Raw genomic sequence first — 19765 nt, forward strand, 5'->3', positions numbered from 1 at the left:
TTCCATCCTTAGGTGATCAATTTTTGCCGAAGCCGCGGGGGGGGGGTTGTCGGGGCCCGCTGTAGGGCCCTGGGAAATTTTGGATTCTAGATGCTCTCTGGTGCAACCTTCGGGACTTTCCGGGCCAGTTGCTGCTGTAATTTGGCCCCAAATCTGCTTGCATTTACAAAATGAAATAATGACAAGAATTTTCAGTAAAACTATAAGCCAATACACACGTACGTACATACTGCACCACAAAACTCGTTGCATTTGTGTTGTACAATAGCAAAACTCGACTGATTCTGCTAATGTGCCGCGCCTGGTGGCCTTCAATTGAGGCTTCTGCAAAATAAATTAATATGACATATTGGAATAAATCCACCAAGTTCAATTCGACAAGTTTATGATGAAAATTGTATCGTGCGTATTTGTTCAAAATGGCAACTGACATCGTCAGCATACATTACCGGCTGGGTTTAAAAGATGCCTTCTTTTTCATCCGGGCGGTGCCTCCATTTTCTGTGTCACAGGTTGGCTCTCGATTGTCATGGTCGAGACCTGTGCCGGTCCGATAATTTGTTTTACAAGGAAAATCTGCTCGAAAGAATCCAAACGGACAGCTTCTTATGTTGATCCACAAATAATCTTATTGCTAGAATACACTACAAATACAATCACTCAAAGTACATGGCGATATACAAGAAATACCAACAATGGATGGACAGGCAATTTAAAACATACACTTAAATCAAAACACAGGATTCAAAGCAATCCAATCAATAACTGGAAAAGGAACCAAAATGACTTATACAGAAAAATGCAATCCCTTATACAATCAAGAAATTAACAACAACAAAAAAAAAACTAAACCAGGCTTAGCTGTGATCTTGATCTTGCTTGATCCAACTTGACCATTGGACATGGGTGCAGCTCCAAATCCTTGGTAGTCCTTCGCTAGGTCAAGAGACTCACAGATCCAGCATGGTGATGGGGAAAAAGGTCTAAGTGAAGACGGTAGAGAGACGAACCGGGTCGGCTCCCCAAAGCGACATGACCTATGGGCAAATACCCTGCAAAGACGAATGCGATACTTTTTGTCTTGGGAATTTTATTGGTATAGTCAGATAGTAAACTCTGAGAAGTCGACTGGTGTAAGCAAAATTGCCTGGCTGTTTTTATTTTGAACAAAAAATGTGTTCAAAGTTCCCGACAATCTGTACTAAGATTCCATACAAGTAGGGCTGTACTACCTGCATGGCGACAGTTAAAATTCGGATTTCAAAAGAGAGCCGTGATGTACGGCCCTACACCATGGCAGTGCCCACTGCCCATGTCAGGTGCATGTAGAATTGTCATTGTAACGATTCTTTAAGTTGTTCTTCAACTTATTGCAAGCTGGAATAAGTATTTATAGAATGTAAGAACAGCCATACCGTTAGAATTGTTTGTAACCAGACTGAGGACTAGGAGGGAGAGGATTTATTATTACCATGTACTGCAAGTAAAACCCGTTTCACTTTTTCCCGCCATCTTGTTTTGCACCATGCCATGCGCCCTATATAGGGTGCAGATTAGTAGTAGTAAGCAAGGGCTGATTCAAGAGCATCCCCCTCCTTTCCCCCCTTCCCATGTGATTTCCGGACTAAAAGGGACTTTCCCCCAGACCACGTGACTTCCGGTCTAAAAGGGACTTCCCCCTTACCACTTGACTTCCGGTCTAAAAGGGACTTTCTCAACCTAAAAAGGGACTTTCCGCTCAACGACGACGACGTCACACAAAAGTTGGGGCCAATACCGAAAAAAAACAAAAAAAATCCCAACATTTCTCTAAAAGTAAAATGGGCCCAACTTTTGCCACTAAATTTGAATACGATAAATTAGTTGCTGTTCACGCGGCATGGTTAACCACCAACGGTTACGAAACGAAACGAGCAAGCAAAGCTGGACGTGCAAAACCAAAAGTATCACATTTGCTTGGTGATAATAACCAAAGACGGAAAACAAGTTTATAAACCAAAGGAAATATTAATTCCCAATGATTAACTTGTCGCTTGAAATTGAAAAAAAAATATTTAATTTCCTTATATAGAAAAGAAAACTATAAAACAAAACTATAAAACAAAAATGTTAAAAAAACAAAATCAACGTCAATTGTTTCTTTTGCAAAGACACGGTTGAATCTACTGCAGGAATATGTGCCCTCTCCGATGACCCCAACTTTGCCAAATTTCGACAATCCCAGGCCTTTAGTGCACCAATATAGGCAGCTATCTTTCCGAGGAAAGCGTACCCTTGACCTGTGGACAAAGGGCAAAAGTAAGCATTACTAAAAGAAGCCCTCTAATCTTTCGTATGTATTTTCCCGAGCAACGGCAAATGTGGATATGAAACTTACACCAATGGATGCAGGAATATGTGCCCTCTCCTATGACCCCAAGTTTACGAAATGTCAACAATTTTCAGGCCTTTAGTGCACTAATATAGGCAGCTATCTTTGCAAGGAAAGCGTACCCTAGACCTGTGGACAAAGGGAAAAAGTAAGCATTACTAAAAGAAGCCCTCTATTCTTTCGTATGTATTTCCCAAAAAACGGCGAATTTTGATATAAAACCTATGCAAATGGATAAAACAGCATGTGCCCTATCAGATGGCACCAAGTTTGCGAGATTTGGACATTTTTTAGGCCTTTTATGCTCCAATATAGGCAGCTGTTTTCGTGCGGAAAGGGTACTCTCTCCATGATTGGAAACGGAAAGAAAGCAGTACGATAATGTTTAGTGCCTTCTTTCGTGTATATTTCCCTAAATACAGAAACTGTTAAAATGAAACTTACACCAATGGATGCAGGAATATGTTCCCTCTCGGATGACCCCAAGTTTGCCAGATTATGACAATTTTTAGGCCTTTAGTGCACCAATATAGGCAGTTATCGTTGAGGGGAAACCGTACCATTGATCTGTGGACAAAGGGAAAAAGTAAGCATTACGATAAGAAGCCCTCTCTTCTTTAGTGTCTATTTCCCGAACAACGGCAAATTTGGATATGAAACTTATGCCACTGGATACAGAAGCATGTGCCCTATCAGATGGCACCAGGTTTGCGAGATTTGGACAGTTTTCAGGCCTTTTATGCTCCAATATAGGAGAGTTGTCTTTTTGCAGAAGGGGTACTATCTCCATGCTTGGAAACGGAAAAGAAAGCAGTACGATAAGATTAAGTGCCTTCTTTTGTGTATATTTCCCTAAATACAGAAACTGTTGAAACGAAACTTACACCAATGGATACAAGAACATGTGCCCTATCAAATGGCACCAAGTTTGCAAGATGTGGACAGTTTTCAGGCCTTTTATGCTCCAATATAGGCAGCTGTCTTAGCGCGGAAAGTGTACTCTCTCCATGCTTGGAAACGGGAAAGAAAGCAGTACGATAAGATTTAGTGCCTTCTTTTGTGTATATTTCCCTAAATACAGAAACTGTTAAAATGAAACTTACCTCAATGGATGCAGGAACATGTCCCATCTTGGATGACCCCCATTTTGGCAGATTTAAATATTTTTCAGGCTTTTAGTGCACCAATATAGGCAGCTATCGTTGCGGGGAAAGCGGACCTTTGACCTGTGGACAAATGGAAAAAGTAAGCATTACGATAAGAAGCCCTCTATTCTTTCGTATGTATTTCACGCACAACGGCAAATGTGGATATGAAACGTATGCCAATGGATACAGGAGCATGTGCCCTATCAGATGGCACCAAGTTTGCGAGATTTGGACACCTCAGGCCTTTTATGCTCCAATATAGGCAGTTGTCTTTTTTCGGCAGGGGTACTATCTCCATGCTTGGAAACGGAAAAGAAAGCAGTACGATAAGATTTAGTGCCTTCTTTCGTGTACATTTCCCTATATACAGAAACTGGTGAAATGAAACTTACACCAATGGATGCAGGAACATGTTCCCTCTCGGATGATCCAAAGTTTCCAGATTTCGATAATTTTCAGGCTTTTAGTGCACCAATATAGGCAGCTATCTTTGAGAGGAAAGCGTACCATTGACCTGTGGACAAAGGGAAAAAGTAAGCATTACTAGAAGAAGCCCTCTATTCTTTCGTATGTATTTCTCGAAAAACGCCAAATTTGGATATGAAACTTATGCCACTGGATACAGAAGAATGTGCCCTATCAGATGCCACCAAGTTTGCGAGATTTGGACACTTTTCAGGCCTTTTATGCTCCAATATAGGAGAGTTGTCTTTTTGCGGAAGGGGTACTATCTCCATGCTTGGAAACGGGAAAGAAAGCAGTACGATAAGATTTAGTGCCTTCTTTTGTGTATATTTCCCTAAATACAGAAACTGTTAAAATGAAACTTACACCAATGGATGCAGAAACATGTGCCCTCTCGGATGACCCGAGGTTTGCCAGATTTCGACAATTTTTAGGCTTTTAATGCACCAATATAGGCAGTTATGGTTGCGGGGAAAGCGTACCCTGGATCTGTGGACAAAGGGAAAAAGTAAGCATTACGATAAGAAGCCCTCTTTTCTTTCGTATCTATTTCACGAACAACGGCAAATGTGGATATGAAACTTATGCCAATGGATACAGAAGCATGTGCCCTATCAGATGGAACCAAATTTGCGAGATTTGGACACTTTTCAGGCCTTTTATGCTCCAATATAGGCAGCTGTTTTCGTGCGGAAAGGGTACTCTATCCATGATTGGAAACGGAAAGAAAGCAGTACGGTAAGATTTAGTGCCTTCTTTCGTGTATATTTCCCTAAATACAGAAACTGTTGAAATGAAACTTACACCAATGGATGCAGGAACATGTTCCCTGTTGGATGACCCCACGTTTGCCAGATAATACAGAAACTGTTGAAATGAAACTTACACCAATGGATGCAGGAACATGTGCCCTCTTGGATGTCCTAAGTTTGCAGAATTTCGACAATCTTCAGGCCTTTAGTGCACCAATATAGGCAGCTATCGTTGCGGGGAAAGCGTACCTTTGATCCGTGGACAAAGGGAAAAAGTAAGCATTACTAGAAGAAGCCCTCTATTCTTTCGTATCTATTTCACGAACAACGGCAAATTTGGATATAAAACTTATGCCAATGGATACAGAAGCATGTGCCCTATCAGATGGCACCAAGTTTTCGAGATTTGGACACTTTTCAGGCCTTTTAAGCTCCAATATAGGCAGCTGTCTTTGTGCGGAAAGTGTGCGCATGATTCCATCATTAGAAACGGAAAAGAAAGCAGTACGATAAGATTTAGTGCCTTCTTTCGTGTATATTTCCCTAAATACAAAAACTGTTGAAATGAAACTTACACCAATGGATGCAGGAACATGTGCCCTGTTGGATGACCCCACGTTTGCCAGATTTCGACAATTTTTAGGCCTTTAGTGCACCAATATAGGCAGTTATCGTTGCGCGGGAAGCGTACCCTTGGATCTGTGGACAAAGGGAAAAAGTAAGCATTACGATAAGAAGCCCTCTCTTCTTTCGTATCTATTTCACGAACAACGGCAAATGTGGATATGAAACTTATGCCAATGGATAGAAGAGCATGTGCCCTATCAGATGGCACCAGGTTTGCGAGATTTGGACACTTTTCAGGCCTTTTATGCTCCAATATAAGCAGCTGTCTTTGCGCAGAAAGTGTACTCTATCCATGATTGGAAACGAAAAGAAAGCAGTACGGTAAGATTTAGTGCCTTTTTTCGTGTATATTTCCCTAAATACCGAAACTGTTGAAATGAAACTCACAGCAATGGATGCAGGAACATGTGCCCTCTCGGATGACCCCAAGTTTGCAAGATTTCGACAATTTTTAGGCCTTTAGTGCACCAATATAGGCAGTTATCGTTGCGGGGAAAGCGAACCCTTGATCTGTGGACAAAGGGAAAAAGTAAGCATTACGATAAGAAGCCCTCTATTCTTTCGTATCTGTTTCCCGAAAAACGGCAAATGTGGATTTGAAACTTATGCCAATGGATACAGAAACATGTGCCCTATCAGATGGCACCAAATTTGCGAGATTTGGACACTTCTCAGGTCTTTTATGCTCCAATATGGGCAGCTGTCTTTGTGCAGAAAGGGTACTGTCTCCATGATTGGAAACGGAAAAGAAAGCAGTACGGTAAGATTTAGTGCCTTCTTTCGTGTATATTTCCCTAAATACAGAAACTGTTGAAATGAAACTTACACCAATGGACGCAGGAACATGTTTCCTCTTGGATGACCCCACGTTTGCCAGATTTCGACAATTTTTAGGCTTTTAGAGCACCAATATAAGCAGTTATTGTTGCGGGGAAAGCGTACCCTTGATCTGTGGACAAAGGGAAAAAGTAAGTATTACTAGAAGAAGCCCTCTCTTCTTTCGCATCTATTTCACTAACAACGGCATATGTGGATATGAAACTTATGCCAATGGATACAGAAGCATGTGCCCTATCAGATGGCACCAAGTTTGCGAGATTTGGACACTTTTCAGGCCTTTTATGCTCCAATATAGGCAGCTGTCTTTGCGGGGAAAGTGTACCCTAGACCTGCGGACAAAGTGAAAAAGTAAGCATTATTAAACGAAGCCCTCTATTCTTTCGAATTTATTTTCCGAGCAACGGCAAATTTGGATATGAAACTTATGCCACGGGATACAGAAGCGTGTGCCCTATCAGATGGCACCAAGTTTGCGAGTTTTGGACACTTTTCAGGCCTTTTATGCTCCAATATAGGCAGCTTACTTTGTGCGGAAATTGTACTCTATACATGCTTGGAAACGGAAAAAGAAAGCAGTACGGTAAGATTTAGTGCCTGCATTCGTGTATACTTCCCTAAATACAGAAACTGTTGAAATGAAATTCACACCAATAGATGCAAGAACATGTGCCCTCTCGAATGACCCCAAGTTTGCCAGATGTCGACAATTTTTAGGCCTTTAGTGCACTGATATAGGCAGCTATCTTTGCAAGGAATGCGTACCTTTGATCTGTGGACAAAGGGAAAAAGTAAGCATTACGATAAGAAGCCCTCTCTTCTTTCGTATCTATTTCACGAACAACGGCAAATGTGGATATGAAACTTATGCCAATGGATAGAAGAGCATGTGCCCTATCAGATGGCACCAGGTTTGCGAGATTTGGACACTTTTCAGGCCTTTTATGCTCCAATATAAGCAGCTGTTTTTTTGTGCGGAAAGGGTACCATCTCCATGCTTGGAAACGGAAAAGAAAGCCGTACGGTAAGATTTAGTGCCTTCTTTCGTGTATATTTCCCTAAATACAGAAACTGTTGAAATGAAACTTACACCAATGGATGCTGGAACATGTGCCCTCTCGAATGACCCCAAGTTTGCCAGATGTCGACAATTTTTAGGCCTTTAGTGCACTAATATAGGCAGCTATCTTTGCGAGGAATGCGTACCCTTGACCTGTGGACAAAGAGAAAAAGTAAGCATTACTAAAAGAAGCCCTCTATTCTTTCGTATGTATTTCCCGAAAAACGGCAAATGTGGATATAAAACTTATGCCATGGGATAGAAGAGCATGTGCCCTATCAGATGGCACGAAATTTGCGAGACTTGGACACTTCTCAGGCCTTTTATGCTCCAATATAGGCAGCTGTTTTTTTGTGCGGAAAGGGTACCATCTCCATGCTTGGAAACGGAAAAGAAAGCCGTACGGTAAGATTTAGTGCCTTCTTTCGTGTATATTTCCCTAAATACCGAAACTGTTGAAATGAAACTTACACCAATGGATGCTGGAACATGTGCCCTGTTGGATGACCCCACGTTTGCCAGATTTCGACAAGTTTTAGGCCTTTAGTGCACCAATATAGGCAGTTATCGTTGCGCGGAAAGCGTACCCTTGGATCTGTGGACAAAGGGAAAAAGTAAGCATTACGATAAGAAGCCCTCTCTTCTTTTGTATCTATTTCACGAACAACGGCAAATGTGGATATGAAACTTATGCCAATGGATACAGCAGCATGTGCCCTATCAGATGGCACCAAGTTTGCGAGATTTGGACACTTCTCAGGCCTTTTATGCTCCAATATAGGCAGCTGTCTTTCTGTGGAAAGGGTACCATCTCCATGCTTGGAAACGGAAAAGAAAGCCGTACGGTAAGATTTAGTGCCTTCTTTCGTGTATATTTCCCTAAATACAGAAACTGTTGAAATGAATCTTACACCAATGGATGGAGGAACATGTGCCCTCTCGGATGACCCCAAGTTTGCAGAATTTCGATAATTTTCAGGCCTTTAGTGCACCAATATAGGCAGCTATCTTTGCGAGGAAAGCGTACCCTTGACCTGTGGACAAAGGGAAAAAGTAAGCATTAGTAAAAGAAGCCCTCTATTCTTTCGTATGTTTTTCCCGAAAAACGGCAAATGTGGATTTGAAACTTATGCCAATGGATAGAAGAGCATGTACCCTATCAGATGGCACCAGGTTTGCGAGATTTGGACACTTTTCAGGCCTTTTATGCTCCAATATAGGCAGCTGTTTTCGTGCGGAAAGCGTACTCTCTCCATGATTGGAAACGGAAAGAAAGCAGTAAGATAAGGTTTAGTTCGTTCTTTCGTGTATATTTCCCTAAATACCGAAACTGTTGAAATGAAACTTACACCAATAGATGCAAGAACAGGTGCCCTCTCGGATGACCCCAAGTTTCCAGAATTTCGACAATCTTCAGGCCTTAAGTGCACCAATATAGGCAGCTATCGTTGCGGGGAAAGCGTACCTTTGATCTGTGGACAAAGGGAAAAAGTAAGCATTACGATAAGAAGCCCTCTATTCTTTTGTATGTATTTCCCGAAAAACGGCAAATGTGGATATGAAACTTATGCCAATGGATAGAAGAGCAGGTGCCCTATCAGATGGCACCAGGTTTGCGAGATTTGGACACTTTTCAGGCCTTTTATGCTCCAATATAGGCAGCTGTCTTTGCGCGGAAAGTGTACTCTATCCATGCTTGGAAACGGAAAAGAAAGCAGTACGGTAAGATTTAGTGCCTTCATTCGTGTATATTTCCCTAAATACAGAAACTGTTTAAATGAAACTTACACCAATAGATGAAAGAACAGGTGCCCTCTCGGATGACCCAAAGTTGGCCAGATTTCGACAATTCTCAGGCCTTTAGTGCACCACTATAGGCAGCTATCGTTGCGGGGAAAGCGTACCTTTGATCTGTGGACAAAGGGAAAAAGTAAGTATTACTAGAAGAAGCCCTCTCTTCTTTTGTATCTATTTCACGAACAACGGCAAATGTGGATTTGAAACTTATGCTACTGGATACAGAAGCATGTGCCCTATCAGATGGCACCAGGTTTGCGAGATTTGAACACTTCTCAGGCCTTTTATGCTCAAATATAGGCAGCTGTCTTTGTGCAGAAAGGGTACTCTCTCCATGATTGGAAACGGAAAAGAAAGCAGTACGGTAAGATTTAGTGCCTTCTTTCGTGTATATTTCCCTAAATACGGAAACTGTTGAAATGAAACTGACACCAATGGACGCAGGAACATGTTTCCTTTTGGATGACCCCACGTTTGCCAGATTTCGACAAGTTTTAGGCTTTGAGAGCACCAATATAGGCAGTTATCGTTGCGGGGAAAGCGTACCCTTGATCTGTGGACAAAGGGAAAAAGTAAGTATTACTAGAAGAAGCCCTCTATTCTTTCGTATCTGTTTCCCGAAAAACGGCAAATGTGGATTTGAAACTTATGCTACTGGATACAGAAGCATGTGCCCTATCAGATGGCACCAAGTTTGCGAGATTTGGACACTTTTCAGGCCTTTTATGCTCCAATATAGGCAGCTGTCTTTGCGCGGAAAGTGTACTCTATCAATGCTTGGAAACGGAAAAGAAAGCAGTACGGTAAGATTTAGTGCCTTCATTCGTGTATATTTCCCTAAATACGGAAACTGTTGAAATGAAACTTACACTGTTTTCGTGCGAAAAGCGTACTCTCTCCATGATTGGAAACGGAAAGAAAGCAATACGATAAGGTTTAGTGCCTTCTTTCGTGTATATTTCCCTAAATACAGAAACTGTTGAAATGAAACTTACACCAATGGATGCAGGAACATGTTTCCTCTTGGATGACCCCACGTTTGCCAGATTTCGACAATTTTTAGGCTTTTAGAGCACCAATATAGGCAGTTATCATTGCGGGAAAGCGTACCCTTGATCTGTGGACAAAGGGGAAAAGTAAGTATTACTAGAAGAAGCCTTCTATTCGTTCGTATCTATTTCCCGAAAAACGGCAAATGTGGATTTGAAACTTATGCTACTGGATACAGAAGCATGTGCCCTATCAGATGGCACCAAGTTTGCGAGATTTGGACACTTTTCAGGCCTTAAGTGCACCAATATAGGCAGCTATCGTTGCGGGGAAAGCACACCTTTGATCTGTGGACAAAGGGAAAAAGTAAGCATTACGATAAGAAGCCCTCTATTCTTTCGTATGTATTTCCCGAAAAACGGCAAATGTGGATATGAAACTTATGCCAATGGATAGAAGAGCAGGTGCCCTATCAGATGGCACCAGGTTTGCGAGATTGGGACACTTTTCAGGCCTTTTATGCTCCAATATAGGCAGCTGTCTTTGCGCAGAAAGTGTACTCTATCCATGATTGGAAACGGAAAGAAAGCAGTACGGTAAGATTTAGTGCCTTCTTTCGTGTATATTTTCCCTAAATACAGAAACTGTTGAAATGAAACTTACACCAATGGATGCAGGAACATATTTCCTCTTGGATGGCCCCACGTTTGCCAGATTTCGACAATTTTCAGGCCTTTAGTGCACCAATATAGGCAGCTATCGTTGCGGGGAAAGCGTACCTTTGATCTGTGGACAAAGGGAAAAAGTAAGCATTACGATAAGAAGCCCTCTCTTCTTTCGTATCTATTTCACGAACAACGGCAAATGTGGATATGAAACTTATGCCAATGGATACAGAAGCATGTGCCCTATCAGATGGCACCAAATTTGCGAGATTTGAACACTTCTCAGGGCTTTTATGCTCCAATATAGGCAGCTGTCTTTGTGCAGAAAGGGTACTCTCTCCATGATTGGAAACCGATTGGAAACGGAAAGAAAGCAATACGATAAGGTTTAGTGCCTTCTTTCGTGTATATTTCCCTAAATACAGAAACTGTTGAAATGAAACTTACACCAATGGATGCAGGAACATGTTTCCTCTTGGATGACCCCACGTTTGCCAGATTTCGACAAGTTTTAGGCTTTGAGAGCACCAATATAGGCAGTTATCGTTGCGGGGAAAGCGTACCTTTGATCTGTGGACAGAGGGGAAAGGTAAGTATTACTAGAAGAAGCCCTCTATTCTTTCGTATCTGTTTCCCGAAAAACGGCAAATGTGGATTTGAAACTTATGCTACTGGATACAGAAGCATGTGCCCTATCAAATGGCACCAGTTTTGCGAGATTTGGACACTTTTCAGTCCTTTTATGCTCCAATATAGGCAGCTGTCTTCGTGCGGAAAGGGTACTCTATCCATGATTGGAAACGGAAAGAAAGCAGTACGGTAAGATTTAGTGCCTTCATTCGTGTATATTTCCCTAAATACAGAAACTGTTGAAATGAAACTTACACCAATGGATGCAGGAACATGTCCCCTTTCGGATGACCCCAAGTTTGCAAGATTTCGACAATTTTTAGGCCTTTAGTGCACCAATATAGGCAGTTATCGTTGCGGGGAAAGCGTACCTTTGATCTGTGGACAAAGGGAAAAAGTAAGCATTACTAGAAGAAGCCCTCTCTTCTTTCGTATGTATTTCCCGAGCAACTGCGAATTTGGATATGAAACTTATGCCAATGGATAGAAGAGCATGTGCCCTATCAGATGGCACCAGTTTTGCGAGATTTGGACACTTTTCAGTCCTTTTATGCTCCAATATAGGCAGCTGTCTTCGTGCGGAAAGGGTACTCTATCCATGATTGGAAACGGAAAGAAAGCAGTACGGTAAGATTTAGTGCCTTCTTTCGTGTATATTTCCCTAAATACAGAAACTGTTGAAATGAAACTTACACCAATGGATGCAGGAACATGTTCCCTGTTGGATGACCCCACGTTTGCCAGATAATACAGAAACTGTTGAAATGAAACTTACACCAATGGATGCAGGAACATGTTCCCTGTTGGATGACCCCACGTTTGCCAGATAATACAGAAACTGTTGAAATGAAACTTACACCAATGGATGCAGGAACATGTGCCCTCTTGGATGTCCTAAGTTTGCAGAATTTCGACAATCTTCAGGCCTTTAGTGCACCAATATAGGCAGCTATCGTTGCGGGGAAAGCGTACCTTTGATCTGTGGACAAAGGGAAAAAGTAAGCATTACTAGAAGAAGCCCTCTATTCTTTCGTATGTATTTCCCGAGCAACGGCAAATTTGGATATGAAACTTATGCCACTGGATACAGAAGCATGTGCCCTATCAGATGGCACCAAGTTTGCGAGATTTGGACACTTTTCAGGCCTTTTAAGCTCCAATATAGGCAGCTGTCTTTGTGCGGAAAGTGTGCGCATGATTTCACGATTGGAAACGGAAAAGAAAGCAGTACGATAAGATTTAGTGCTTTCATTGGTGTATATTTCCCTAAATACAGAAACTGTTGAAATGAAACTTACACCAATGGATGCAGAAACATGTGCCCTGTTGGATGACCCCACGTTTGCCAGATTTCGACAATTTTTAGGCCTTTAGTGCACCAATATAGGCAGTTATCGTTGCGCGGAAAGCGTACCCTTGGATCTGTGGACAAAGGGAAAAAGTAAGCATTACGATAAGAAGCCCTCTCTTCTTTCGTATCTATTTCACGAACAACGGCAAATGTGGATATGAAACTTATGCCAATGGATAGAAGAGCATGTGCCCTATCAGATGGCACCAGGTTTGCGAGATTTGGACACTTTTCAGGCCTTTTATGCTCCAATATAGGCAGCTGTCTTTGCGCAGAAAGTGTACTCTATCCATGATTGGAAACGAAAAGAAAGCAGTACGGTAAGATTTAGTGCCTTTTTTCGTGTATATTTCCCTAAATACAGAAACTGTTGAAATGAAACTCACAGCAATGGATGCAGGAACATGTGCCCTCTCGGATGACCCCAAGTTTGCAAGATTTCGACAATTTTTAGGCCTTTAGTGCACCAATATAGGCAGTTATCGTTGCGGGGAAAGCGAACCCTTGATCTGTGGACAAAGGGAAAAAGTAAGCATTACGATAAGAAGCCCTCTTTTCTTTTGTATCTATTTCGCGAACAACGGCAAATGTGGATATGAAACTTATGCCAATGGATACAGAAACATGTGCCCTATCAGATGGCACCAAATTTACGAGATTTGGACACTTCTCAGGCCTTTTATGCTCCAATATAGGCAGCTGTCTTTGTGCAGAAAGGGTACTGTCTCCATGATTGGAAACGGAAAGAAAGCAGTAGGGTAAGATTTAGTGCCTGCATTCGTGTATATTTCCCTAAATACAGAAACTGTTGAAATGAAACTTACACCAATGGACGCAGGAACATGTTTCCTCTTGGATGACCCCACGTTTGCCAGATTTCGACAATTTTTAGGCTTTTAGAGCACCAATATAAGCAGTTATTGTTGCGGGGAAAGCGTACCCTTGATCTGTGGACAAAGGGAAAAAGTAAGTAATACTAGAAGAAGCCCTCTTTTCTTTCGTATCTATTTCACTAACAACGGCAAATTTGGATTTGAAACGTATGCTACTGGATAAAGAAGCATGTGCCCTATTAGATGGCACCAAGTTTGCGAGATTTGGACCCTTTCCAGGCCTTTTATGCTCCAATATAGGCAGCTGTCTTTGCTGGGAAAGCGTACCCTAGACCTGTGGACAAAGGGAAAAAGTAAGCATTATTAAACGAAGCCCTCTATTCTTTCGAATTTATTTTCCCGAGCAACGGCAAATTTGGATATGAAACTTATGCCACGGGATACAGAAGCATGTGCCCTATCAGATGGCACCAAGTGTGCGAGTTTTGGACACTTTTCAGGCCTTTTATGCTCCAATATAGGCAGCTTACTTTGTGCGGAAATTGTACTCTATACTTGCTTGAAAACGGAAAAAGAAAGCAGTACGGTAAGATTTAGTGCCTGCATTCGTGTATATTTCCCTAAATACAGAAACTGTTGAAATGAAATTCACACCAATGGATGCAAGAACAGGTGCCCTCTCGAATGACCCCAAGTTTGCCAGATGTCGACAATTTTTAGGCCTTTAGTGCACTAATATAGGCAGCTATCTTTGCGAGGAATGCGTACCCTTGACCTGTGGACAAAGGGAAAAAGTAAGCATTACTAAAAGAAGCCCTCTATTCTTTCGTATGTATTTCCCGAAAAACGGCAAATGTGGATATAAAACTTATGCCATGGGATAGAAGAGCATGTGCCCTATCAGATGGCACGAAATTTGCGAGACTTGGACACTTCTCAGGCCTTTTATGCTCCAATATAGGCAGCTGTTTTTTTGTGCGGAAAGGGTACCATCTCCATGCTTGGAAACGGAAAAGAAAGCCGTACGGTAAGATTTAGTGCCTTCTTTCGTGTATATTTCCCTAAATACAGAAACTGTTGAAATGAAACTTACACCAATGGATGCAGGAACATGTGCCCTCTCGAATGACCCCAAGTTTGCCAGATGTCGACAATTTTTAGGCCTTTAGTGCACTAATATAGGCAGCTATCTTTGCGAGGAATGCGTACCCTTGACCTGTGGACAAAGGGAAAAAGTAAGCATTACTAAAAGAAGCCCTCTATTCTTTCGTATGTATTTCCCGAAAAACGGCAAATGTGGATATAAAACTTATGCCATGGGATAGAAGAGCATGTGCCCTATCAGATGGCACGAAATTTGCGAGACTTGGACACTTCTCAGGCCTTTTATGCTCCAATATAGGCAGCTGTTTTTTTGTGCGGAAAGGGTACCATCTCCATGCTTGGAAACGGAAAAGAAAGCCGTACGGTAAGATTTAGTGCCTTCTTTCGTGTATATTTCCCTAAATACAGAAACTGTTGAAATGAAACTTACACCAATGGATGCTGGAACATGTGCCCTGTTGGATGACCCCACGTTTGCCAGATTTCGACAAGTTTTAGGCCTTTAGTGCACCAATATAGGCAGTTATCGTTGCGCGGAAAGCGTACCCTTGGATCTGTGGACAAAGGGAAAAAGTAAGCATTACGATAAGAAGCCCTCTCTTCTTTTGTATCTATTTCACGAACAACGGCAAATGTGGATATGAAACTTATGCCAATGGATACAGAAGTATGTGCCCTATCAGATGGCACCAAATTTGCGAGATTTGGACACTTCTCAGGCCTTTTATGCTCCAATATAGGCAGCTGTCTTTCTGTGGAAAGGGTACCATCTCCATGCTTGGAAACGGAAAAGAAAGCCGTACGGTAAGATTTAGTGCCTTCTTTCGTGTATATTTCCCTAAATACAGAAACTGTTGAAATGAAACTTACACCAATGGATGCAGGAACATGTGCCCTCTCGGATGACCCCAAGTTTGCAGAATTTCGACAATTTTCAGGCCTTTAGTGCACCAATATAGGCAGCTATCTTTGCGAGGAAAGCGTACCCTTGACCTGTGGACAAAGGGAAAAAGTAAGCATTACTAAAAGAAGCCCTCTATTCTCTCGTATCTATTTCCCGAAAAACGGCAAATGTGGATATGAAACTTATGCCAATGGATACAGAAGCATGTGCCCTATCAGATGGCACCAAGTTTGCGAGATTTGGACACTTTTCAGGCCTTTTATGCTCCAATATAGGCAGCTGTTTTCGTGCAGAAAGCGTACTCTCTAAATGATTGGAAACGGAAAGAAAGCAGTAAGATAAGGTTTGGCGCCTTCTTTCGTGTATATTTCCCTAAATACAGAAACTGTTTAAATGAAACTTACACCAATAGATGAAAGAACAGGTGCCCTCTCGGATGACCCCAAGTTTCCAGAATTTCGACAATCTTCAGGCCTTAAGTGCACCAATATAGGCAGCTATCGTTGCGGGGAAAGCGTACCTTTGATCTGTGGACAAAGGGAAAAAGTAAGCATTACGATAAGAAGCCCTCTATTCTTTTGTATGTATTTCCCGAAAAACGGCAAATGTGGATATGAAACTTATGCCAATGGATAGAAGAGCAGGTGCCCTATCAGATGGCACCAGGTTTGCGAGATTTGGACACTTTTCAGGCCTTTTATGCTCCAATATAGGCAGCTGTCTTTGCGCGGAAAGTGTACTCTATCAATGCTTGGAAACGGAAAAGAAAGCAGTACGGTAAGATTTAGTGCCTTCATTCGTGTATATTTCCCTAAATACAGAAACTGTTGAAATGAAACTTACACCAATAGATGCAAGAACAGGTGCCCTCTCGAATGACCCCAAGTTTGCCAGATTTCGACAATTCTCATGCCTTTAGTGCACCAATATAGGCAGTTATCGTTGCGGGGAAAGCGTACCCTGAATCTGTGGACAAAGGGAAAAAGTAAGCATTACGATAAGAAGCCCTCTCTTCTTTCGTATCTATTTCACGAACAACGGCAAATGTGGATTTGAAACTTATGCTACTGGATACAGAAGCATGTGCCCTATCAGATGGCACCAAGTTTGCGAGATTTGGACACTTCTCAGGCCTTTTATGCTCAAATATAGGCAGCTGTCTTTGTGCAGAAAGGGTACTCTATCCATGATTGGAAACGGAAAGGAAAGCAGTACGGTAAGATTTAGTGCATTCTTTCGTGTATATTTCCCTAAATACGGAAACTGTTAAAATGAAACTTACACCAATGGACGCAGGAACATGTTTCCTTTTGGATGACCCCACGTTTGCCAGATTTCGACAAGTTTTAGGCTTTGAGAGCACCAATATAGGCAGTTATCGTTGCGGGGAAAGCGTACCTTTGATCTGTGGACAAAGGAAAAAAGTAAGTATTACTAGAAGAAGCCCTCTATTCTTTCGTATCTATTTCCTGAGCAACGGCAAATTTGGATTTGAAACGTATGCTACTGGATAAAGAAGCACGTGCCCTATTAGATGGCACCAAGTTTGCGAGATTTGGACCCTTTCCAGGCCTTTTATGCTCCAATATAGGCAGCTGTCTTTGCGCAGAAAGTGTACTCTATCCATGATTGGAAACGGAAAGAAAGCAGTACGGTAAGATTTAGTGCCTTCTTTCGTGTATATTTTCCCTAAATACAGAAACTGTTTAAATGAAACTTACACTGTTTTCGTGCGAAAAGCGTACTCTCTCCATGATTGGAAACGGAAAGAAAGCAATACGATAAGGTTTAGTGCCTTCTTTCGTGTATATTTCCCTAAATACAGAAACTGTTGAAATGAAACTTACACCAATGGATGCAGGAACATGTTTCCTGTTGGATGACCCCACATGTGCCAGATTTCGACAATTTTTAGGCTTTTAGAGCACCAATATAGGAAGTTATCATTGCGGGAAAGCGTACCCTTGATCTGTGGACAGAGGGGAAAAGTAAGTATTACTAGAAGAAGCCTTCTATTCTTTCGTATCTATTTCCCGAAAAACGGCAAATTTGGATTTGAAACTTATGCTACTGGATACAGAAGCATGTGCCCTATCAGATGGCACCAAATTTGCGAGATTTGGACACTTCTCAGGCCTTTTATGCTCCAATATAGGCAGCTATCGTTGCGGGGAAAGCACACCTTTGATCTGTGGACAAAGGGAAAAAGTAAGCATTACGATAAGAAGCCCTCTATTCTTTCGTATGTATTTCCCGAAAAACGGCAAATGTGGATATGAAACTTATGCCAATGGATAGAAGAGCAGGTGCCCTATCAGATGGCACCAAGTTTGCGAGATTTGGACACTTTTTTAGGCCTTTTATGCTCCAATATAGGCAGCTGTCTTTGCGCAGAAAGTGTACTCTATCCATGATTGGAAACGGAAAGAAAGCAGTACGGTAAGATTTAGTGCCTTCTTTCGTGTATATTTTCCCTAAATACAGAAACTGTTGAAATGAAACTTACACCAATGGATGCAGGAACATATTTCCTCTTGGATGGCCCCACGTTTGCCAGATTTCGACAATTTTCAGGCCTTTAGTGCACCAATATAGGCAGCTATCGTTGCGGGGAAAGCGTACCTTTGATCTGTGGACAAAGGGAAAAAGTAAGCATTACGATAAGAAGCCCTCTCTTCTTTTGTATCTATTTCACGAACAACGGCAAATGTGGATATGAAACTTATGCCAATGGATACAGAAGCATGTGCCCTATCAGATGGCACCAAATTTGCGAGATTTGAACGCTTCTCAGGCCTTTTATGCTCAAATATAGGCAGCTGTCTTTGTGCAGAAAGGGTACTCTCTCCATGATTGGAAACCGATTGGAAACGGAAAGAAAGCAGTACGGTAAGATTTAGTGCCTTCTTTCGTGTATATTTCCCTAAATACGGAAACTGTTGAAATGAAACTGACACCAATGGACGCAGGAACATGTTTCCTTTTGGATGACCCCACGTTTGCCAGATTTCGACAAGTTTTAGGCTTTGAGAGCACCAATATAGGCAGTTATCGTTGAGGGGAAAGCGTACCTTTGATCTGTGGACAAAGGGAAAAAGTAAGTATTACTAGAAGAAGCCCTCTATTCTTTCGTATCTGTTTCCCGAAAAACGGCAAATGTGGATTTGAAACTTATGCCAATGGATAGAAAAGCATGTGCCCTATCAGATGGCACCAAGTTTGCGAGATTTGGACACTTTTTTAGGCCTTTTATGCTCCAATATAGGCAGCTGTTTTCGTGCGGAAAGCGTACTCTCTCCATGATTGGAAACGGTAAGAAAGCAGAACGATAAGGTTTAGTTCTTTCTTTCGTGTATATTTCCCTAAATACAGAAGCTGTTGAAATGAAACTTACACCAATGGATGCAGGAACATGTGCCCTCTCGGATGACCCCAAGTTTGCAGAATTTCGACAATTTTCAGGCCTTTAGTGCACTAATATAGGCAGCTATCTTTGCGAGGAAAGCGTACCCTTGACCTGTGGACAAAGGGAAAAAGTAAGCATTACTAAAAGAAGCCCTCTATTCTTTCGTATGTATTTCCCGAAAAACGGCAAATATGGATATGAAACTTATGTCAATGGATAGAAGCATGTGCCCTATCAAATGGCACCAGTTTTGCGAGATTTGGACACTTTTCAGTCCTTTTATGCTCCAATATAGGCAGCTGTCTTCGTGCGGAAAGGGTACTCTATCCATGATTGGAAACGGAAAGAAAGCAGTACGGTAAGATTTAGTGCCTTCATTCGTGTATATTTCCCTAAATACAGAAACTGTTGAAATGAAACTTACACCAATGGATGCAGGAACATGTGCCCTCTCGGATGACCCCAAGTTTGCCAGATTTCGACAATTTTTAGGCCTTTAGTGCACCAATATAGGCAGCTATCGTTGCGGGGAAAGCGTACCTTTGATCTGTGGACAAAGGGAAAAAGTAAGCATTACGATAAGAAGCCCTCTATTCTTTCGTATCTATTTCTCGAGAAAACGGCAAATGTGGATATGAAACTTATGCCAATGGATAGAAGAGCATGTGCCCTATCAAATGGCACCAGTTTTGCGAGATTTGGACACTTTTCAGTCCTTTTATGCTCCAATATTCTCAGCTGTCTTCGTTCGGAAAGGGTACTCTATCCATGATTGGAAACGGAAAGAAAGCAGTAGGGTAAGATTTAGTGCCTTCTTTCGTGTAT

Source organism: Acanthaster planci, linkage group LG05, assembly GCF_054643075.1.
Source record: "Acanthaster planci isolate LZ-2023a linkage group LG05, COTS_SCS, whole genome shotgun sequence".
Lineage (NCBI taxonomy): Eukaryota > Metazoa > Echinodermata > Asteroidea > Valvatida > Acanthasteridae > Acanthaster > Acanthaster planci.